At 46.4% G+C, this 24,063-nt stretch overlaps 1 long non-coding RNA gene across 3 annotated transcripts; it reads left to right on the forward strand.

The window, feature by feature from the left end:
• Nucleotides 1–992: 992 nt before the first annotated feature.
• On the forward strand, nucleotides 993–15,962 carry LOC149361505 (uncharacterized). Of its 3 annotated transcripts, none has more exons than XR_016288426.1 (6): nucleotides 993–1,301; nucleotides 2,202–2,283; nucleotides 2,855–2,929; nucleotides 8,772–8,894; nucleotides 14,505–14,613; nucleotides 15,890–15,962. It is a non-coding gene; the product is annotated as an uncharacterized LOC149361505 (long non-coding RNA). The 3 variants fall into 3 exon arrangements; XR_016288427.1 differs by having other exon boundaries at nucleotides 15,895–15,962; XR_016288428.1 differs by having other exon boundaries at nucleotides 2,205–2,283.
• Nucleotides 15,963–24,063: the final 8,101 nt, after the last annotated feature.

Raw genomic sequence — 24,063 nt, forward strand, 5'->3', positions numbered from 1 at the left:
TTCGAAAGCACTCTCAGCTCTGGCATCGATATAAAACCTGCCAGGCTTAGCGACGAATACGACATCCAGGGAGCAGTGCAAACTTGTCGCTCGGCGCGCTCGCGGGCAGTGTCATTTCTGAAAGCTCGGCTCCCTCAATGCTCAGCAGCTTGCGACTTGGGCTCGCAAGGCTGAAAAACTGAGCAGCTAGCGGCTGGACTGCGACTGAGCCCACGTTTGCAGCACAGGTAAACACCTTTTAGCGCACTTATACGCTTGGGATACCGGCTTCGTTGCGGCCACCTTAAGGTGATTCTTACGCTCGTCATCGAAGCCATCGTCACCGCTCGTTACGCACTGGCTGAGAACTACAATTCGAGTGCGTGCTAAAACAAGCTGCTCGTATTTCGCGGAACAATCTGAACTCGAAAACACAGTTGCTTCTATCGGCTTCCATGTGGGCTCTTGCTCAATTGTGAAAGTACACGCGAACAAGATGCGGCGAGTGCGAGCCGCTGTTGCATATCAGCTAAAGTGTGACGCAACTATCGGCGTAGTTTCGCAAAGCAGTTGATATCAAAGTTATCCGCTTGTACGGGTCACAGTTAAGCTCTCAGTTTCATGTAAGTCTCCGTCGAGCATGCCTGCGTCAGTCAAAGTAATGCATCGCAGCTGCTCTCAGTCCTACCGCTCACGTCCAACATATCCTTGATATGCACCAGCTTGAGGTAGGGTGCATTTCTTTGCCCGTTTTTTCGCAATTAAGAGATTTTGGCTGACAGCAAACGAAATTTCATTCCGTCAACAGCGTCGTCTGCGCCGTCGTCTGCTCCGTCGTCTGCTAGGACATCCGGGGCACCCTGGGTGATGGGATCACAGGATCGCAGCTTCTACAAAAGTATTTAAAAGCGCTTTAATGTTCGCACTTAGACAAAAATAATTTTAAAAAAATTGAGATATTTTTCTTCTGAACATAATTTAAATATTAGTAGTAATTAAAACAGCGCATTTAAGTTGCAGTTTTTCAACGACGCAAAAACAAGGGCAAAGCCGCTGCCGCGGGTGCCATGTCAGTGCGTGCGTTGCTGCACGTTTTGTGTTATTTGGCTTTTCATGGCATTGTTTGAGTGCTTTTGCGGCGGACATGTGTGAAGAACAGAAGTGTGTTTTGGAAGCCAACGACGAGTATTACGCCCAGTCAACATCGGTGAGTTTGGACGGGCAAAGCCATGAAGAAAAGCAGCGCTACGACGTCTTGTCATCTGGAAAGGCAATGAAGACGACGGCGCGGTTTTACTAAGCCTGGATGAGCTGCATGATTGGTGAGTCCCGTCACCGCTTCTCTATTACTGATCTGTATTCACACGCGTTATTAGTGTGCGGCTATATAGGGATGGCAGTGTAGGCAGTCTGCGTGCGGTTGCCTCAGCTTAATGCGTTCCCAGAAAATAACGGGCGTATAGCCTGCGTGATAAGTGTTGCTTCATAGTCTATGTCTGCGTTTAGTACTCAGGTGCCGTGGTAAATAAAAATGCCACCAGAGATCACAACAGAGTTATGCGGTCGCTTGCTAGCGCTGCGAAAAACTACAGACAATGTTTACTACATTCAACTGGCATGGATTTCTACTGCGTAGAAGACGACGATCAGTGCCGCGGGTGAGAGCGCTTTTGCTTGGACAGCTGAGAACAGCCAAGGGAACTGACAATGGGTGATTTTGCTCGCGGCTGGTACCCATCGGATGGATTTGTGCTATTTAGAAGATGATGATGAGCGGCAGTGCTGCGCGATGAAGCACTCGCGCTAGGCGAACTGCGAACAGACGACGGATGATTTTGCTCGGTGTTGGTGCTCATCGGATCAGTGCTTGCTTCTTAATATTCGTCATGCAAATTTTTTTGAAGACAGTGATCGCATGTGGAAGGCTGGCGCATATTTACTAGTCATTTGTAAACTTTTATCTGTGCTTCCCCATTGGAACAGAATTTGGCAATATTATGTCAGTTAGGTCGATCTTGTGTCTTCCCTGAACTGTAGGTGTCCATGCTTCCTCTCCTTCAGGGCACTGAACTGTTGGGGATGCAACTGCACACTTATTCGGGATTTCAAGCTTTTTGCTGTATGCCTCGCTTATGCGGCCCGCTTTCAGGTCGTTCGCAATTGGTGATGGTTTGTTATTCATTTTCACTTTCTCTTATTTATTCTTGGTTCACTGCCGGCAGCAGTTCTCCGCGCTCGGAACTGTTCCCAGGCACGGAACCCTACCCACAGACCTCCCTGCACCTCACTCACCAGTGTTCTTCGGTATATTTTTTTTCTCTTGCCCCTACTTGCATTACCACTCGACAAATGTTTTGCTGTTTTTATTTGTGTGCAGATTTGTTAAATGCACTACTAATTTTCGTATCATGCTCAGTTGTGATGTGAGATATCGGGCTCCTTGCTATTGAATGCATGCCTTTTCCATTCTCTCTTCTCATTTATGCAAGGTAAACTGGTCGACTGGTTGCTGCGTTCAATTTAAGAATACATTAGACGCTGGTGCAAGACACCCTAATAGTAATTAACTAAAGCCTGCGCATGCTATATTCGAATAGTTGGGCTCTTTTCATCATGCATAAAAATAAAGCGGTATTCCAGCCAGCTCATCTTTCAATGTGGTTATGACAGTCATGTAAATGTACTCAAAGAATGTGTATGGGTGTTTCACATACAATCTCCTTATTTATTTTGTCATGGGCCACCTCATTGCTTTTTGTGTTCCTATATTAATACCTTATTTTAGTTTCTGAAGCAGTTGACAGTTTGTTTTGTCGTCATTCATGACATTGTCACTGGCACTGACAGCTGTTGGTCGGGACGTATTTATCTGCAGTTGCCAGCTGCCAGCATCTGCTGGGCCATGCTTGCTTCCTGCCTTCAGCTGTGCCATCCCTCCAAGCCATTCATGGTAATTATCTTTTTCAGTTACGCATACCTTACCTGCCTGTTTTGAAAAATATTTTTTCAACGTAGGCTCACTGCTGTGTTTAAAAATGCATGAAGAACTCTACATGCACTTTACAGCAGTACCTCACCTTATAATTACATGAACTGCAAATTTGTACGAAATATAGCCGCTCATGTAGCTCTTGACACTGCGCTGTTATTATAAAGGAGTTGAGCCTGCTTCAGGTGCAGTGACTATTCCACACCTGTTGCCTGTTATACATGTGTGTCCTCTAAAAGAGCCAAAATGTTCGTTTATCTTTTTAAAAACATTGTGCTGTACAATAATACTCTAATGGTATTTCTTGCTTCTACACTGAAATGTCAGTCAGTAAAGTAACATTGTATGATGACACCAAATCTTGCGTGGCATAGCATCCTTGCAGCGTACTTGGCAAGCTCCTGTCAGTGCAGATGTATTGCTGGTTTATTGCTGTGGCATGTGGTTATACTGCACAGTTTGTACCTCTACGTTCTTGAAACTATCCTTGAAAAATTTAAAATTGGTTTTTGAGCAAAGGAAGTGACACAGTAACTGTCTCACATCTTGATAGGCACCTGAACCATGATGTAAGGGAAGGGATAAAGGAGGGAGTTAAAGAAGAGAAGAGGCGCCGTAGCAGAGGGCTGCAGAATAATTTTGGGCACCTGGGGATCTTTAACCTGCACTGACATCAAACAGCACGCAGCTTAGCCTGTGTTCACTTGGGCCCGCATAAAAAAACGAGCAAACCTTCTTAGAACTGACATTTCATTGCACCAGCTACTTTGTAGTTTTGACTGCAGTGACCTGAAATCAACGGTTGTTTACTTTGCACAGCCCACATACCCTGAACAAGATGTGATCAAGCTAGACGAGGTGACCCTCACTTTATAGTAGCGGGTTGGTTCAGGAAATGTGAAGACTCATGGAGAACCTCTCAGTTATATTTGATTTCATGTTATTGTAGTATTAGTGGTGAGTTGTAGTATAAGTGATGAATTCTTGTAAATGATTGAGGACATCAATACTCAGTGTGGAAATGAGAGCTAAAGCTTAATAATCAGGAAAGAGGCCATTTTATGAAATGCAGTAAGGTATTGGAAGTCTTAACAGAATACACCTCGGCCAGGTCATACACAGATATAGAGCATTTGATAGAAATGGTCGGGATAATAAGAAAGGGGTATATTGCCTTATACATGCACTCAGAAGTTATAAACAGCACCTTGCAGTATGCTCAAAAAGAAATTTTAAACTGCTTTGCCTTTGCTAAGCTGTCAGGCAAAGGGGGGTACACTATAAAAGGCTTAAAATTGTGAACAGTGCGGTGAACCACTGATTTTTATATTTTTCAAAGGCGTTTGACCTTGTTAATCACTCTGTGCTGCTTAAAAAATTAGACCACTACGGTATTAGAGGCATAGCCCATATGCTGATTTCCTCATACTTGCGACATAGATCTCAGTTTGTTAGTATTGCCGGTGAATGCTCCCAGTTGAAAGCGGTAGCTTCTGGCTTTCCGCAAGGGAGCATTTTGGGTCCGTTTCTTTTTGTTCTTTATATTAATGATATTGTTCGCATCGATAGCACTGCTAAGTACATAATTTATGCAGATGACACTAGTCTGTTTTTTTCGGGTACTTCTACGGCTGATCTCGCAAATCGAGCTAATAAAACCTTAAAAGAAATAAATACTTGGACTGCTGATAATCACTTAAGAATTATCGTTAGTAAAACTGCAGCCGTCATGTTCCACCCACGTCACAAACACTTTGAACTTCCTCTAATTGAACTAAACAATACCAGAATAGAATTTGTGCAGTCTGTGAAAACTCTGGGCGTTTACTTTGCAGCAGATATGTCGTGGAATGACCATATTAATTACCTCGTTCAGAAACTTTCCAGAACAGTTGGTATCATGCGCCGCCATAGCTTTAATTTTCCTACGTCAGTCAACATGTTACTTTATCACTCTTTGTTCTCTTCCATAGCCAGCTACGGATGTATGGTGTGGGCAACAACAAAAGCTGAAAATATTAACAAACTCACTCTCTTACAAAAACGTATTATACGCATTGCATGTAAAGTGCCTTATTTCTTCCACACTGCGAGCCTTTTCCACCGACACAACTTTATTCCAATGAAATCCATGTATAACTATAGGCTGTGCTACAAATATAAACTCGCCATAATGAAAAATGATGACTTCTTACTTACACTTGCTAGGTTAGAGCAAAGCAGAACTGTGTATGATACCCGCGTAGCAGAGCCTTGGAATGTTAAGAAATGTCGCACAAACTATGGCAAACAAATGTTGCAGCATACCTTACCGACACTTCTGAACCAGTTGTACTCCCACAAGAATCTTGATGTCTCTAATATTTCTCTGAAAGAATTGCCCCAAATATTCGTGTAGTTCTTTTTTTTCTTGCTATTACCATTTTGAGTGCACCTGTCAGTTCTGCTGTCCTTTATTTTCTCCTCCCTGTGTTTGCCTTTATGGTCTCTTTGACCTAATATAGTTCTTTTTTCTTTTACAAGCAGAATGTACTGCTTACTGAACGTACATGTGTCATTCTATGTACAGAACATACGAGTTTTTTCTTACAATTTGTTTGATGTCCTATTCCGCCGCCGTCAATGCTGCACTGTAAGAGGAAGCCAGGACCTCTCAAGCTGTCTATACAGCTTTTTCCCTGGCTGTCCTCGCAACACCTAGTTGCGGAAATAAACCTTCAAACCTTCAAACCTTCAAAATCATAGGGTTAATGATAAGAGATTGGGAGAGAACTGAGTTGGTTGGAAATAAATGCGAATTAAAATCTGAGCGGGAATCATAAATGGACATAGGCAGGACATACATTTTTTAAAGAAGCTGACTATCCTTTTGGATAGTGGAGTGGTTACTCACAGCAGGAAATTGTGCTCTTCCTGCCTTCATTTTATGGACATATATGCTTTGTGTCTTACGTCTCTTGGCCTGCCATAGGCAGCTTATGCTCATAATAAATTTTCACCTGTCTAATTATGTGGCATAGGGAGAATTGAACTATATAACCTCATCAATGCACACCCTCTCTGAAGTGAACTTTGTCAACCCCGTCAGTCACCACATTGATGCATGTCACCCCAAATGGGAGCCGTCATGGTGGCTGAGTGGTTATTGTGCTTAGCTGCTGACCCGGAAGAGGCAGGTTCGATTCCAGCCAGTTTCGATTCCAGCTGTACTAGTCTCATTTCCTCTACAATATACGATTTCAGCAGCGCGAACACGGTTAGGAAAAAAACAGACAGAAAGGGGACAGGACAGAGCGCTGAACTATCAACTTTATTTCAAGAATGACCAAGACCCCGCTCTTAAATACACACGCCACAGCGCTCTGTCTTGTCCCCTTTCTGTCTGTTCTTTCCTAACCGTGTTCGCGCTGCTGAAATCGTATGAATTCCCACCAACTAGCCCGCCAGATTGTGTTATTCTCTACAATAGCGCCCTGTATAGCCTGCGCCGCTTTGTGGCATGAAACCCTTTAAAACCAAGTAAAGTAGTGGATGCATCATTTCAGAAATTTGTTGAAATTTATTATTCTCTAAACCTTAACAATTTTCTGCACCTGTTTTCCTTCGTCTTTCCCTCTTATTTCCTTCTTCATGCTGAGTAACAGGTCAGTGATTTTAAGTGCCAGCTAAATATTTTGTTCATTTCATTAGCAAACTTTCTGTCTCTCTCTATTGCTTTGCTATTTGTATCTGCAGTATGGTATTATGCAAAAATATGTCAAGCTTAGTTCCAAGAGATATGGCCTGGATTTTAAGTTCTATAGCCAACCACACTGATATTACTTATTACGCTATCGAGGATTTTTTTGGGATGTGCTACCTGGTACAGAACTGATGTGGCCTACAGCGGTAAATATCGTTTGAATGTGCATAAATTGAATAGGAAGCCAAATTTCTCATTTGTCTATGTAAATAGATTGGGCAATCATCATGTGCTCACAAAGCTCATAAACTTTTCTGTTTCTAAAACTTTCTGTAAAAGGCACTGACTCACTGAACTACACTGCAGTTACTTTTGCCTAATCCTGATATTATTTACTGAAGACTGATTTGAGGGAAAGTCCACTGAGCTCGAATGAGTGCACGGCAGCTTGTCTTTGTCCAAAGTATTTGGAGAATAATGAATTTTGTTACCTGGCAAAGATAAAGCAAGGATGGCAGTGTTTTGTAATGTCCGCAGGGCATTCTTCCAAAGCCCAGTATGCATGTAATTCCTTTCTTTTTGTGCAACATAAAACGTCTTCCCTTTGCACTCATGGTTGAAACAAAATGTTGAATACTTCACCACTCTAAAAATGAAGGCCATTGTGCTGCTCTAAAAAATATCAGACTGCAGCGTTGTTGCGAGGCAAATTCACTAGCTTGTCACCATCATCAGCCTGACAACACCAACTGCAGGGCAGAGGCCTCTCCCATGTCTCTCCAATTAACACTGTCCTTTGCCAGTTGCAGCCACCGTATCCCCACAAACTTCTTAATCTCATTCGCCCGCCTAAATTTCTGCTGCCCCCTGCTACGTTTGCCTTCTCTTGGAATCCACTCCGTTACCCATAAGGACCAGCAGTTATCTTGCCTTCGCATTACATGCCCTGCCCAAGCCCATTTCTTCCTCTTGATTTCAACTGGGATGTCATTAACCCACGTTTTTTTGACACCTATTTGTCAGGCTCCGCGTTTTATTCTCACCTATTCGTCAAGCTGCAAGCCACTTGCACGCTCTACAAACCTATTTAAAGTACAATATCCAGCAGGTTTGCCATGGAGTGTGTAGTGCTAAAAGAAAAAATAATACGAGTAACAGCTGATGATCTGGTGGAGAAACAGAATTCCAAGAGTTTGAGAAGGGCAGTGGAAGAACTAGCAAGGCGGGATAGCGAAATTCGACTAGTAGCGGACAGACAAATTGGAGACTTATGGAAGGGGCTGTAGTCTTAAGTGCACCTATCTGGGCTTGTGATGCAGTGTATAGGGCTCTTTGTTTTTGAGTAAAACTGGTTTCTCCTGATTGTTGCATTCCAGAAAGATTCATCAAGATTGGGTTAAACCCAATTTTCGCGTGCAATGTGCCTGTAAGAAAGTGTAGATTGATAATGCATGAAGCTAAAGAACCACTGGAGAGTAGTGGATATGTCTCTTATTTCTTCGTAGCTATATTGTTTAAACAGTGCTGGCTATTTGAATTCTTTTTTAATGCTTATTGCTCGTCGAGTTGTATAAAATTCTAGGATAAATTGAAAACTGCAGGGAGATATAATTACAATAATTATACCCATATTTATGAAGCTCTGTTCGAAGAGAGGTCCACATTTTGTGTGCATGCTTTGAATTTGATTATTTTCACACTGCAAAATGGAGGACAGGTCTGCTGTGCGAGATTTTTGCAATGAAGCGAGAGCAAGTGATGCGGAATGCTTGTTACTGTGTCACCCTGCCAATATTTCTAGAACCCCTGGGACCACTGAGCTTGTGAGTATCAATGACTCAAAAGCTCGGAGCTGTGATTGCCCGTTCCGAGGTTGTCTGCATTAACCGATGCAAGGCCAAGGGCCCATAGCTAACAAGCATATGACACCATAGAACTAGATGCAGTCAGGCTGGGACTGTGCAGTATGTCAGTGTTAACGAGGTCGTGATAATCGAGGTTTACTCTGCGAAGCTAGTGTGAAATAATAATTGTTCTTATGGAAAATATCGTTTTATTTTAGTCATTGCAGCAAGGCAAGCATATCAAATCTGATATCTCTCACACATCCCTCTGTTTCAGTTTCAAGGGAGCATGAGTTGCGTGGAAGTCGGGCAAGCCACAAAGTTGCGTGCGGTTTGAGCCAGCAACCAGGAGCAGGCTGGGAATTGCCAGTGGTATTCGCTCAGTCAAGAAGGCTTTACTGTAAGTACAGTGTTTTAGCCATAGCATTTCTTTGAAAAGAAGGCATTGAGCTTGAATAGGACAAGCTGTCGGTCTAGTTGGTGCAGATCCTTTTTGGTTGACAGAGCTTATAAACACAGACTGGGGTCAGAAAGAAAAAATATGATGGCACAGGTGCTTAGTACAGATTTATTCCAGAATCACCGAAACACTGCATATATAACCAAAACACAGGCGCCAACAGGTGGCAATTTCATGCACTCGTGGTAACAATAAGTGATATGGCCAATAGTGGGAAAACAGCACAAACTAGAAACAGAAACAAAGACTATAGAGCAGGGAAGGATGAAACCATAACACGGTTAAAGGAACAGTTTTAAGCAAGTCATTTTTAACACCACCAGCACGTGAAACAGTGGAACGGTGTGACCAAAATTTTTAAGTACTGGTCTGATAACACGGAACTAAAACACTACACGCAAACACAGATCAAGGGCAGTGAAATAAAAGTAAAATGGCAAGAAAAAACATGCAGTGAAAAGAAAATGGTGATTGGGCAAGCAAACAAGAATTGGTCTACAAAGGTGAAGTGAGCTAAAAAACTGAAAGAATAAAAGGGGAATAAATGCACAAGAGCAACAAAGGTGAAGCCAAGAATTAACATGGCTAAAGGAGGAAGATGAGCTACTGTAAAAACGAGAGATAAAATATCAAAAGATGAAATTCAATGAGTATTAAAGATAAAAGCAAACAAAAACGCGAAAATAGAGGAGTTGGCAGAAAAGTCAAGGCATGCAAGATGTTTATAAAACCAGGGCTAGGTCAAACAGATCCTGAAGAAAGGCAATCTTTTTTTCCGAGGGTGTTCTTGCCCATTAATTCTCGAGCCTCAAAATCCCGGCGGCTCCCACCAGTTCGTCATGTAGGCTTATTCTGGTGCTTTTTTAACACAATGGCACTTTTTCGAACATGGGTGGCATGGCTTTTTTCGGTCACAGTTTTGGCAATGGACTTGCAGATTTAGAAGGACGTGCTTGTAGGCCAGTTGGTTGGAAATCGTTAGAAAAATCGCAAAACAGGATGGGACAAAGGCAGGCGAAACACAAGGCGGTACAACAACTGAACATTTATTGAAGAAATGAGTGCTCATATGTATCAGTTGCGCATGTAATCTGCAAACAATCATTGCAAAAACAACCTAGGGACGGAAACAAATTCTAATTCTTTCTGAAAAATGGACACAGAAGGCATGCTAACCCACCTATCTGGCTTCGACCTCAGGATGGCAACAGCCTTGAGAATTTCTTTCCAACTGGCCCTTTATTCATCCAGTAATAATCTGCAGTTCAGTTTAGGTTAACAGTCTTTACAACTGGGACAGTGGACAGGCAGGCAAGGTCGTCCGGGCCTACCCAAGGAATGCTAATACTCTTGCAAGGGAGTGTTTCACCATCTACCAATTTGGCCGGTATGAAATCTACCACAGCTGAGAGGAATCGTGTACATCACCCCCGTTGCACATGGCATGAGGCATTCAAAAAGTACCGCCAACGGGCATGTTGTACGAGATTCCCCTCAGCTGTGGCCAGTTTTATATCGTCCAAAGTGGTAGATGTTTACACATTTGTTTGCAAGAGTATGCGTGTTCCTTGAGTAGACCCGGAGGCGTTTGCCGTCCCACTCACTGTCTCATTGTAGACTACTATCCCAAACTGAACTGCACACAGATTATTGGATGAAGAAAGCAGCAGTTGGAGAGAGAGATTGTCGAGGCTGTTGCCATCTTGAGGTCGGAGCCAGATAAGTGTGTCAGAACGCCTACTGTGTTCATTTTTCAGGAAAATTAGCGTTTCTGTCTGTGTTTCCCCCCGTTGTTTTTGTTTCGTTTTTGAGCAGGTGATTGTCATATTTGCTCAGCTCTATGGTTGCCATTGAATTTTTTGCCTCTTTACGATTGTTTGCAGATTACACACGTGACTTGTCTATATAAGCACTGCTGTTCTTCAATAAATTTTCAGTTGTCAGTACGGCCTTGTGTTGTCACCTGCCTCTGTGCGATAGGTTTGCGGTTTTGCTCTTTCCGACTGGCAGATTCCCGAGAGATGTACCCGATAAATCAATCTTATGCTCCCTTATCCTTTCATTGATGGCAATGTATACCTTGCCTCAAAACAAAGGGATTGATTAAACGCCCTCCGCGCATGGCGCTAAGGGTTTTCTGTGCTGCGTGGTGCAGCGTCTTTTTTTTTCATTTAGGATTCCGCAACTGCAATAGGTGCTAGGGGGTCAGAAAAGGCAATGTCTACTCCTGCTTTTTCTCCGATTTTCTTAAGGTTCTTTGAAATTTACCTTTAGAAAATTAGAGAGATAGAGTAGATGCTTTTTTTTGCTCCGCCCCCCCCCCCCCCCCATCACCTATCACACCTCTCTAGGATCGTCAATGAAAAAGAAATAAGAAACAGGCTGCACCGCATTGCACAGAAACCCTTAGTGGCATGCACAAGAAGTGCTTTCTCAATCCCTTTTTCTTGCTGCAAGGTATACATTGGGATCAATGGAAGGCTAAGAGAGCATTACACTGATTTATCGGATACATCTCTTAGGTACCTGCAAGTCCACTGCTGATAATGGGACACAAAAAAGCCATGCTGCCCAAAGTTCGAGAAAGCCACTGTATTAATAGAGCCCCGTAATAATCTGACGCAATCCAATGGTGGAAGCCAGAGAGATTTTCAGGCTCCGGGGTGAATGTAAAGAACACGCTTGGTTTCACTCGGAGTATTGCCTTTCTTTGTGGACGTACTTGATCTAGCCCTGGTTCTACATGTGTGTTACATGTCTTGCCTCTTCCGCCAACTTCCCTCTTTTATGTTTTTCCTTGATTTTTGCCTTCATACTGGTTATTGAATTTCACTTTTTTATATTTTATCTCTCGGCTTCACTGTACGTCATCTTCCACTTTTACCATCTTAACCGTTGGCTTCACCTTTGTGGCTCATGCGCGTTTTTATTCCCTTTTTATCCTTTTAATTTTTAGCACACTTCACCTTCGCTTGTTGCTCAATTCTCGTTGGCTTACCCAATCACCGTTTTGCTTCTATTGCATGTTTTTTCTTGCCATTTCTCCTTCATTTGTTTTTCTCTGCGCTTGGTCTGTGTTTGTGCATAAGGTTTTTAGTTCCATTTTATCAGACTAGTGCTTAAATATTCTTTTGGTCAAACCTATCCACTGTTGGCAGTCTTCTAAAAATGACTTGATTATAAATTTTTCTCTCACCTTGTTCTGGTTTTATCCTGTGCTGTGTCCTCTGGTTTTTGCTTCTAGCTTTTGTTGTTTTTCCACTACTTCTCATACCACTTCTTGTTACCACGAGTGCATAAATGGCTGCGTGTTGGTGCCTGTGGTGTGGGTATTTATGCAGTATGTCGGCAGTTCTGGAAAAAATTTTAAGTTCAGTGCCTGTGCCATCGTCTTTTTTGTTTCTGTCCCTTGTCTGTATGTCTGAGTGCTGTCAACCTCAATCGGTGCATTGAGCTGACTGCTCTGCAGCTACCCATGTGTATGCAATGAAGTGGCTTCAAGAATAATGAAGTACACAAAAAAAATTGATTGCTTAAAATTTCTGGTATGTTTTTTAGGAAAACATTTGGCATTTAAAGGGCTAAGATTGCTCTGAAAACCTAAAAAAATTATGTGCTTCTTGGGGCCTTTCCTCAAATTTCACATCACCTTGTAGCGTGATGCAAGACATTCAAGTTGTTACCGACAGTTTACTTTTTTGTTGCCCACTTATTGGCTGCCACCTTCTTTGGGAGGCAGTGTCATGGGGTTTGGGAGGCAATCTGATTCCTGTGTGTTGGCCTGAAGTGCAAGCTTTTGGATGTGGGGAGCAGGTTCATGGTGCGAACTTTTGGCTGTAACTACAGTTTGGCCATGACTGTTAGCCCTTTTCTGTGAAGCAGTGTAATTTATGTAGTGCATATTTTGATGATGAAACAGTTTCAGGGGTTGAGGTGCTCAGCTGTTGACTTCAAAGACACAGGATCGATCCTGGCCGCGGCAGTCGCATTCTGATGGAGACAAAATGCTGGAAGCCTGTGTACTGTGCGATGTCAGTGCACGTGAAAGAACCCCATGTGGATGAAATTATCAGAGCCCTTCACTATGGCATCCCTCATAGCCTGAGTCACTTGGGACATTAAACCCCATAAATCCAAACCCATTTTGGTACTTCTCAGCTTCGCCGCTGGCCTCTGCAGGCCAGCGAAACCTTCCACAAGTTGACGAACGGCAGTTTTTACACCATTTGTAAATGCCTACATAGACGCTACATCATTGGTGGCAAAGGTTGCCAGATGTGCAAGCGTTTCCGGTAGTTTTTCTCTGTTGCTTTCGTCAGGCAGCTTGCAAAAGATGTTTTACTAGGCTAATAAACGGTGAGGGTCTTTGTGTTCTTAACGTGGTGCAGCGTGATAAAACAGACACTTAATAGCCATGCCATGCTTTTTTCTAGCCAAAGGCAATTTTTCGCCTTATTCTCATCTTCATTTGCCATTCATGCTTCCTCGAGGGACGGCAGTTGGAAGAAGGTCTCTAGAGCAGCTCCTTGTCTGAAGAAATGCCGAGTGGCATTCTTCAATCCTAACTGCCCATCAAATGGTAGAGCAGTTGTTTTCTCCACTCCACAGAGTGGAGACGGAGTATCGAGTTGAGGCGCACTTCTGAATTCGGCGGTTAGCCTTTCATGCGCAGCAGAGATGCGCAATAAACTTTATTTGCTGTTAATCTTCGAGATAAACACTAAATCCTCCTCATTCCTCATCAGTGCACACACTGTGTAAGGAACTTTGTCACTCCATTTGTCACCACTTTGATGTATGCCATCCCTAATTCAGGGGCTGTATAATTTTTGAAATTTTGTTGAAATTGCTTGAAAACCTTTGGAATTTCCTGCACCTCTCTTTTTCCCCCAAGTCCCAAACCTACGCAGAGTGCAAGTGGGTTTTTAAACTCCAGCTAAATTTTGTTATTCATCAAAGGGCTTTTCTCTCTACTGCTTTGCTGGGTGTATCTGAAGTAGAATATTATGCACCAGTGTGTGAAGCTTTGCTCCCAGAGCTATTAGCCCGAGGTAGTAATTTTAGAGCATTGCGTTGCGTTCTCAGCCTGGTTGCGTTTTGAGCCTCAGAGTTGTGCTGATTCCACGGATAGAACCCAAGATGGCAGCCTCCAATGCCGCAGTGTATCCCAGTAGTTGCCATGGGAGCCGAGGTGGTTAGATAATGGAATACAATAATAGCAGGTGGCGGTGTGATGCTCGAGCACCACAGCTCGAAACTAAACTATATCGATCAGTATCTGTATATCTGTCTGGCAGGCATTAAAGTCTGGCTGCTTAGTCACGACATTCCTGTAAAATTTGTAAGTGAACCGTTTGGCATGAATGTACCAGATGGTGTCATACGGTTCAGCCTGTCGTGCAGCATAAAGTTACTAGTTAAGTTAGAGCCTTTCTTGCAGCACGGATTCAAACTGACAACCTATGTTAGGTGTATTAATGCTCGTTATTCGATCTGCTCATTTTTTTATATTCAACCACACTAACATTACTTATTACCCCATCTGTGCAGATTGCTTCTGGCACTATTTGAAGCTGAAGGGTTGCTCGGCTGAGGATCTCCAAAAGCGCCACAAGAAGGTGACGCGCTACCTGGCACAGAAGTGCTGTGGCCTGCGGCGGTAAATACCTGTTCAAGCCAATAGTCTCTTGTTATATGCATGAATAGATTGGGTAAGCTCATGTGCTTACAAAACTCGTAACTTGACTGTATTTCCTAACTGTCTGTATGGTACACTTAGGCACTGGAATAACCTGCAAATCTCACTGGAATTTGCCTATTATAGTGAGATACTGCTTTACCCAAGTTCTGCTTAAGGATAGTCGACTACTCAGATGACGCACAGAAGATTATATTTATGAACCAGACTGTTAACAGCACTTATGGACCACATTAGCAGACTGTTCTGAGACCGCACGCAGCCAGGCTTTTCAGCGTGGAAGAGGCGGCTTTAGACAAGGCATGCGAGCGCTCTGTTCCTGCACGTTAAGTAGATGTCGGATGAATCTCGAAAAAATATGAACGACGCGCCAGGAATATGACTACCCCAACCCTTTGGAGATGTGCAGCGCACAGTATACGGCCATACCAGCGACATGTCTTTCTGTTCAAACTTTCTCTAAAACCGCTGTCACTGCGCAGAAGCAGGTAGCAGTATCTGTACTAAGAATTCGTATCTTAAAGGAAAAAAGAAAGCGCAATGTCCACCTTTGGCACGATTTCTGCAGTGATGTGCGTTCTGCCGGCTGACAATACACCGCTTGCTTGGTGTTGTAGGCCTAACCTGTGCTTTACTCAAGGTGTAGCGAGAAGCGCTTTTGAACTAGCCACCAGCGATCACAGAAATGTCTACTCTCTTTACTGCCTCTACAATAACTTTATGGTGGTATGAACGTGCAGTTTATTCCCGCAACGTCTTCGTAAGTGAAGCGCGCGGAAAAACGGGCCAGGCGGACCGCCTCGCACAGATAGATGCGGGTTGCATGCACGGACTCATTCTGAGCCGTTGGCAGAACCGTCATTACAGGCCATGATGCACTTGGTCACACGTTGCATGCACGTCTGCATCTTGATTTCTATCTGGAAACAGCTTGGTTGACGTCACTTCTGTCAATAAAGTGCTCTGCATGCCAATGTTTCTCCCATTCCGGACGGTTCCCACCAGCCATTGTATGAAGCGGCGTGTGCATATTCTTCAGTTGTATAATTGAGGCTTTAATGCATTATTCCTATGGGTTTACGTTGGGCCCGTGCCAATTTGATGTTAAATGTGGATCGTTGCATGAAAGGGGAATGCATAATCAAGATTCCACTGTATGACTTTTGTAACATTTGCATGCATTTGTTGTGTATATATATGCATACTATATATATCACTGTTCTTTTTCTTCACCTAGGACAGTCTGAACAAGAGAGACCTGCTGAAGAAAAATTCTGTATATATGTAAATAAATAGTCGATTTGCTCCAAGTGAAGTGTTTTATGCCTGGCTGTACTGCAGGAATGCATCGAATGTTCAGAGTCAGACTGCTGCTCTGTAGCTGCATATTAATTGACAAATAAAGCGTACTTGGTAATGACTACAGGAATACAACACACTACACAAATGCACTACAGAAGGCAGACTACAGAGATACGACATTACAGAATTACGTCACTACAGAAGACAGACTACAGAAATACTACACTACAGAAAGACTACACAAATACTACACTACAGAAGACAGACTACAGAAATACTACACTACAGAAGACAGACTACAGAAATACGACACTACAGAAGACACACTACACAAATACTACATGCCCAAAATACGACAGACTACAGAAGTTTTCTGTCGTAAATTCCTGTAGTGTTTTGACTGGGGGGAATGTTTCACGTGCTCTGACATCACGCATCACACGGGCGCCTTAGCGTTCCGCCTCCATCGAAACGCGTCCGCCGCGGTCCGGTTCGAACCCGGGTACTCCGGCTCGGCAGCCGAGCGCCCTAACCACTGAGCCTCCGTGGCGGGTCTGGCGAGTTCCTTTTTTCGAGTTTGGCGTGTTGCTGTGCAGTTATTGTAGGGAGAGTTTATGTTCATCTAGTGCGACAGCACTATTTCGATGAGTCAATCCGTAGCCAGATCTTAGGATGTTTGTATGCTGACAGTGTATGCGGGCTTTATGCCAAGTGAAGGTAATAAATGAAACTGAAATCGAAACACTTGCCGACGACTGGGATGCGAACCCGTGCGGCGCGAGCAGATCAGCTTCGCAGGCCGCTCCGTGTGAGCCCTAGACTACAGCCACAGCCGAACTTGTTTTGTGTTAAACTGCAACGCACTCTTGAGCTGCGTACTGCAAGTCGTCGTCTTCGACCACAAATACTGCTGTCAAACTTATTTTCGCGCTTTGAGCTATACGTCGGTTCTGAAAGTGAGATGTGCGCTGCATGCGTTGTCGTGGACAACGTTGCTGCAAAAACACGGCACTGGAGCAACACAGCACTGCCGCAGAAAAGCGGCACTGAAGCACAGGCCACTGGCGTACATGAGGTAAATGGCATTTACAGTGCAAAAATTGAAGGAACGCATAACTGGTTCCCTGGGTCAGTGGAAATCTCAATCGTGTTTTCAGGTACGTGGCGGGGGCCCCAGCTGCAAAAAAACTGTGCTTTCGCACTTTATTTCGTGCTTAGCAATGCTAAACCGCTAGCATTTTTTGAACTTCACTGCGGCATCTCGTGCTTCGGTCGACAGGTGCCTAGTTTTGTCTTTCAACTATGTTAAAGGCCAAACCATGAAAAAGAGAAAAAGAAATTCAATCAACATCCATGACTGCGAGTCCATCCCGCGGCCGCGCGAAAAGACCTCCTTTAAAGGGATACTGAAGCAAAATCTGAAAATTGAGCAAAAACGCTGGAAATAGATTCTCGAAATGTGATTGCACCGAAATCTAGTCGTTACGGCGCATATTTTTCAGCGGATGGTTTTATTTTCGATGTTTCATGAGCGCGCGCCAAGCCCTCCCGGCCGGCGCGAATGGATTGATGGATGGAAAAAACTTTATTGTTAATAAATTTCAAGTGTTCTTGGCCCTTACGGGTCACTGGGCGCCGTGGTCGATCCTTGGTCCAGGATGCTGCACTTGGGTGAAGAGCGTGACGCCATGGCACTCTCCCGCGGCGACAAATATGGCGGTGCCCTTCGATGAATGAAACCTCGCTTCGGACTGGCTTCGTCGTTTTTACTGACTTCTTCAGCGCGTTCACTGGCCATAAAGGGGCCACCGGTCTTTCGCTTCGTCTGTTGTCACCCATAAATAAGCATATGAGTAATAATTTGCTTTATTTTTTTATTTAGAGTGACGATTCTGCCCCCTTTAGGATAAGAGGGCTGTCGATTTGTTGACAGCAATGTGAAGGAAGACGAAGTGTCCCTGCTACGGTGGCTGCACATCGCTCCAGTGAAAAATCTCGCCATCCGCGCAAATACGTTCCCTATACCAAGAGAACTGACTTCATACCATCTGAAGAAGCTCCCGAAGCTCATGCGCCGTCTGGCTGTGTGGCATTGACAATGTCCCGCAGTCATCCCTGCAACTGGACTGTGCTCCGAGACTAGGCCTAGGGCCTCCGGTGACGCGCTGGCGGAGGTAACTCCGCCGGTGTCGCTCGTCGCCACGGCTTCAGCAGCACCTCTTCTGACAACTGAGCCTGGGTCCCAGCTCCTGGTTCCTGCTCCCGGTCCATCAACGGCAGCGCACATCCCGCCTTCTCCAAATGTTTCTCAGCCCGTGAGCGACCTGCCCTCTGGGCGGAACACGGCATGGCTACCCAGCCTCCACTTTTGGACGGGGCCTCAACCGCGCTGCGTGAGGAGGAGAGCTCTCCAATGGACATGACTTCAGCAGCTGCACCCGTGACTCCGGCTTCTCGCGGTTCTCTAAAGCGTCCATCAGGGGACACTGCACAGGATTCATCTTCGGCCAACAACAGCTCACAAGGCAAGCTTTCCTGCCTAGCAAATGCCAGCCACGTTGTGTCGACGCCTGGATCGGCATCGTATAAAGTGGCCATTAAAGCTCTGGCAAACACAAGCCTCACAGACATCCCGAACAGGATCCTTGAGGCAAACCTGGACGCTTGTCTTGGAACCAAAGGTTTTCGTGGCTTCACGGCTAGAACGAAATCCAGTACCATCGCTGTGTGGCTCCCGACTCTGGCTGCCGTCGAGCGTCTGCAAACGCTCAAGTGTATATCGATTACAAGCGAGATTTCGGTGCCTGTCCAGGTGTACCTTGTAGAAGGTTCGGACCTACAACGGTGTGTTGTGTACAACGTCGACGTCGCCGAAGACCAGGCAACCCTACAGCGTGAGCTATACTGCCCTTCGCACCGTGTTATCCAAGCGCGGTATATGGGCAAAGGGCGCTCCTGCATCGTCACACTGCAAGGCCCACCAACTCCTCCAGAACGCCTTTACTATTGTGAGGGGCAAGCCACTCGCCGCCTGGAACAGCCAAACTCATAAGTGGCCTGGCAACCCTGACTGGCTCCGTGCGTTCCCTCTCGGAGTGCCGAGGCGGGGAGAGAGCCTTCGGCCGCGAGCGGAGACGCTGCCGTCTGTATTTGAAGCCCTTTGTTGTAACTGATGTTCAACGGTAGAATAAATGCATCCGTGCTCACATATGGCGCAGTCGACGTCCCGAACCTCCGTGTAGCCCGCCCATTCGAAGCCGCAAGCCACTTCACCGAAAGCCAGAGTCAACGTGTGTCGAGCACCAGCAGCCGAAGTCCAACGCCCGTCTCACCGCCGCCGGCGCCCCCTCCGCCGCCATGCCGCTCATAAACTGGGAGGGAGCCACCGCCTCGGACCTCGCTGGTTTTAGAGTGGACTTCTTGCGAGATGAACTATCGCAACGCAATTTGGACAATACTGGTTCCAAGGACGAACTTATTTCTCGCATCCTTGCTGACACTGCCGCAAAACGAGTCCTGCTACCGGAAACAACTGTATCAGTCACCGAGACGCAGCCCGCTCCAACTCAAGGTGACCAGTTTTTCCAACCTATGCCAGTGTTCAGCGCCGGCCCCGTACAGAATATGCAGATTTTGACCGCCTACCTTCAAAATCAACTAGCTTTGTCACTGTCACAAGCCTCTACGAGAGCAGTGCACGTAACAACTTTGCCGGACTTGTCATCAACGCTTCCGACATTCAGTGGCGACGGAGGGTTATCCGTAACCCGATGGATAACGATCTCGAGCGCACCCAACAGCTTGCCTCTTGGGAACCCGCTACCCTGCTAGCCATCGCCCTCTCAAAACTTCGTGGCCCAGCCGCTGACTGGAAGGAAATCACTTGCCGCCGCGGTGGCTCAGTGGCTATGGTGCTCGGCTGCTGGCCCGAAAGACGCGGGTTCGATCCCGGCCGCGGCGGCTGAATTTCTTTGGAGGAGAAATTCGAGGCCCGTGTACTGTGCGATGTCAGTGCACGTTAAAGAACCCCGGGTGGTCCAAATTTCCGGAGCCCTCCACTACGGCTTCCCTCATAGCCTTAGTCTCTTTGGGACGTTAAACCCCATAAACCTAAACCAAACCAGGAAATCACTGGCCACCAGCTAAAAACTTGGTCAGAGTGGAAGAAAGCGCTTATAGCGCAGTTCGGCGAGCGACTGTCGCTTATACAGTGGCAGGAACTTGTCGGTGCGCGTGAGCAAACCCCCGGTAAGAGCCTGGTTACCTATACTCCCGCCAAACTCAAGATAATTGGAAGGTGCCCGCTTTCATTGACTGGCAAAGAGCGCATCGAGTATTTAATTCAAGGCATCCGTGATGAGCAAGTGGCTACAGCGATCGTCGTTCAACGCCCGAAGACTGTCCAGGATTTCGTCAGCATCGCTTCAGAAGTTGATCGTGCCATGGACCACTCTCGCATGACTAGACTGACAAAGCCATCCGCGCCAATTTCAAGTCGACAGCCGCGTCCTGTCACCTCCAGTGCTACAGCCACGACCGAGAGCACTGCAGACATCCGCCAGCCTTCCCGACCTATAAATAGCACCTACCAGCAGCCAAACCGTGCAAGGCTGCCGCCCTCAAGAATATCCAACCTGCCACCTGCTGACCAAGAACATCAGTACGAGGCAATCTCTTCCAAGTATGGTGCACCTGCCTACAGACGAGTGCAAGACCTAAGCGAAGCGGTATGCTATAGCTGCAAGAAAAAGGGCCATCTGGCTAGCAACTGCACTGAGAAAGGACAGCCCTCCCGAGACAAGGCGCAAACAATCCCTAAAGTGCCAACAGCATGTGTTGGCCGCACTGAGGACCCTTTGCTTGGATTCATGCTCAGGTGTGCGGTTATCACTGCTCACGTCAAGAACCTTGGAGAGATCAATGCCTTCCCAGACAGTGGTTCGAACGTCACTATCCTCGCTGCCAGCCTAGCTGAAAACCTCAGCATAGAGCCGTGGACAAAGCCACCCCTTCTCGTCGTAGGAGGAGCCTCCGACGCGCCTCAGGGATCTGTCTTCTTGCAAATCAGCGTAGGCCCCCTCTCTGCAATTGTGGAAGCCGCAGTCCTTCAGAGAAATGCCCTTCCCCTTATTCTGGGAGAGGACTGGTTTTATGCTGCTCAAGCGGAACTTCATTTCAGACCACCATACCTTCCTGTTATCTGCCAGCCCTCTACAAACACTGTCGTGCTGTGCAAAGAGGAACTGTTACCGCGTATGTCCAATGCAGTGATACTTAAAACATCAACTTTGTCTCGCTTTGACCGACCGCATACCACCAGCGAACCCCTACAAGTGGATTTTGAACCAGACGAACACGAGCCCGTGTGGAGCAAGCTCAACAAGGCAGCCCAGTCTCAAACTCAGCCAGCAGACTACAAGAGCCCAGCCCAGCCAGCCTCATGCAGCGTATTTCCTTCTGAGCCATGTTCATCCACGCCCAACAGTTTCCCTGATATCATCATCGGGACCCAACTCAAGCCCGAAGAACAGCAAGCAGTGAAGCAAATAGTGCACCGCCACTCACGTCTCTTCGCTACCAGTCCTGATGACATTGGCCTTTATGAAGGCATCGAGCACGAGATCAACTTACTGCCGGATGCAAAGCCTTATGGACGGCAACCGTACCGCTACACAGCCAGTGATTGCAAGTTCCTCGAAGCCCAAACAGCATCTCGTCTTCAAAATGACATCATCCGTTCTTCATCTAGACCTTGGAGATTTCCTGCCATTGTCGTGACGCAGAAAGACAAAAAGAGCCGCTTCATCCCGAACTTCTCGAAAGTTGCCGCACCTCTGCAAGCTGTCATCCGAAAGGCTGACTTCGAGTGGACAGTTGAGTGTCAACAAGCCTTTGAAGCCCTTCGTGCCGCACTTACAACAGCACCTATACTGGGACACTTCCACAATGAAACTGCTGTGCCTACAACCTCTACAAAAGATGCCTTGAAACATCTCCACTCAGTGTTTTACAGGTTCGGTGCTCCTGACCATTGTTTGTGTGACCATGGCAAGTCATTTGAATCACACCTGTTCAAGAACTTCATGCGTACGCATGGTGTGAACATACACTTCGCAGTAGCTTACAGGGCAGCTAGCAACGGACTGGTGGAACGTGCGAATGCCACACTTGTGACCGTCCTCCGAAAACTGTGCAACAATGATCAGGCACTGTGGGTCTCCAAACTCGATAAAGCAGCTTTCGCTGTCAATGTAACCCGCCACAGAAGTACAGGATTTTCGCCATTCGAGCTTCTGTTTGGATTTTTGCCGAAACTCCCATATCAGAAAGTCCGCACAACGCAAGCCGCCGACATTCGTGACAGGCTTATGAACTTGCCAGACCTTCGCAGCGAGACTGCGAGTAACTCCCAGGAAGCTCAAAGGAACCGCAAGAGAATCTACGACCGCACCCACCGCAGCGCCTCATTTGACGTCGGAGACTTTGTCTGGGTGCGAAGACAAGAGCCAGTACTTGGCGGAACTGAAAAGCTCGCGCCAAAGTTCAAGGGACTCTACCAGGTGACACGGAAAAGGACACCCGTCACCTACGATGTTCGGCGCATAACGAACTCCGCCACACCCTCACCAGATGCGCGTACAGTGCACATAAGTCAAATGAAACTGTACCACCCTCCGTACTTTGATCCAGTGCTAGTGGAGCCCACATGCGAAGCCGTGCAACCTATCCCGAGTCCTGATGAAGACAATGCCGAGCAAATGCCACCTATGACCAATGAGCCGGACCAGCCAACTGGTTCAGCGAGTCAGCGACCTCAGCGTCACCGTGCACCACCCAAGCGACTGCTTGACTACGACTTTGCCTTAGTAGACTAATGTTCCTGTCCAAGAGGACTTGGACTTGCAGGCGGGGTGGGATGTGAGGTGCAAGCCACTCGCCGCCTGGAACAGCCAAACTCATAAGTGGCCTGGCAACCCTGACTGGCTCCGTGCGTTCCCTCTCGGAGTGCCGAGGCGGGGAGAGAGCCTTCGGCCGCGAGCGGAGACGCTGCCGTCTGTATTTGAAGCCCTTTGTTGTAACTGATGTTCAACGGTAGAATGAATGCATCCGTGCTCACACTATTATGGCTGTATTCTGCGACCTCGGGTATACAAACCGAGCGCTGTCTACTGCTACAGTTGCTTCAGATCTGGCCACATGCGCCGATCATGCCCTTTTACAACTCAAGATAAGGCTACGCCACAAAGCACACCGTCTTACCGTTGCGGACTTTGCAAGACCGACGACCATGAGATCACCTCTCCAACCTGCCCAACAAAACAAAAGGCAACTGACAAGGATCGGCGTAGGATACATAAACTCGTGCCTCCACCTGAAAATGCAGCCCCGATACAGACATCCAACAGGTTTGCGGCCCTCCAGTGGGATGACGACGACTGGCCAGAGCTTTCCGAGTCCAATCCGCCTGCAGCCCCTGTTCAACTGTCTTAAAGAGATAAAGTGCGCTAGGATCGCCGTCGCCTTCAGGCTACAAACAATACCAGCATGCTGGAGCCACTGCCTGAGGACATGGCAGCAGTTGACGACCAAATCGCACGCCTTTTAGCCGAGGTGTCTAAGCTACGACAGCGCCGTGAGCTGCTTGCTCGTCGAAGATCAAAAGCGGAATCCAACCCCGCGCCACTGAGTGCTGCCGCACCGTCGATTACGTCTAGCCCTCAAGCGTTGTTTCCTGACTCTACCAGGTCTTCTGGTGCACTGCGGGATAATTCTACGACATCCCTCCTTCTATTTATGGTAACCCAGTTATCTAACCTGACATCCGTTCTTTTACAACGCTTGGACGCTTAATCGAAAGTGGCGAGTACACGTTGTTGTGGCGTGCTCCAGTGGAACTGCAGAGGCCTCTCCACAAAGCTGGGAGAGCTCAAATATCGACTTCGCATGAACAAGCTCCAGGTGTGGGCCCTGCTACTGCAGGAGACCAATGCCTTGCCATCCATCCCGGGCTTTAATGGACACATGTCTCCATTAATGACCGACCGTCGTGTGCACACTGCAGCCCCTACAGGAAAGGCGGCGGTATATGTTGATACGCGCTTTCCTCAA

This window comes from Amblyomma mixtum, chromosome 2, assembly GCF_055824585.1.
Source record: "Amblyomma mixtum isolate Tamu chromosome 2, ASM5582458v1, whole genome shotgun sequence".
NCBI classification, from domain to species: Eukaryota; Metazoa; Arthropoda; class Arachnida; order Ixodida; family Ixodidae; genus Amblyomma; species Amblyomma mixtum.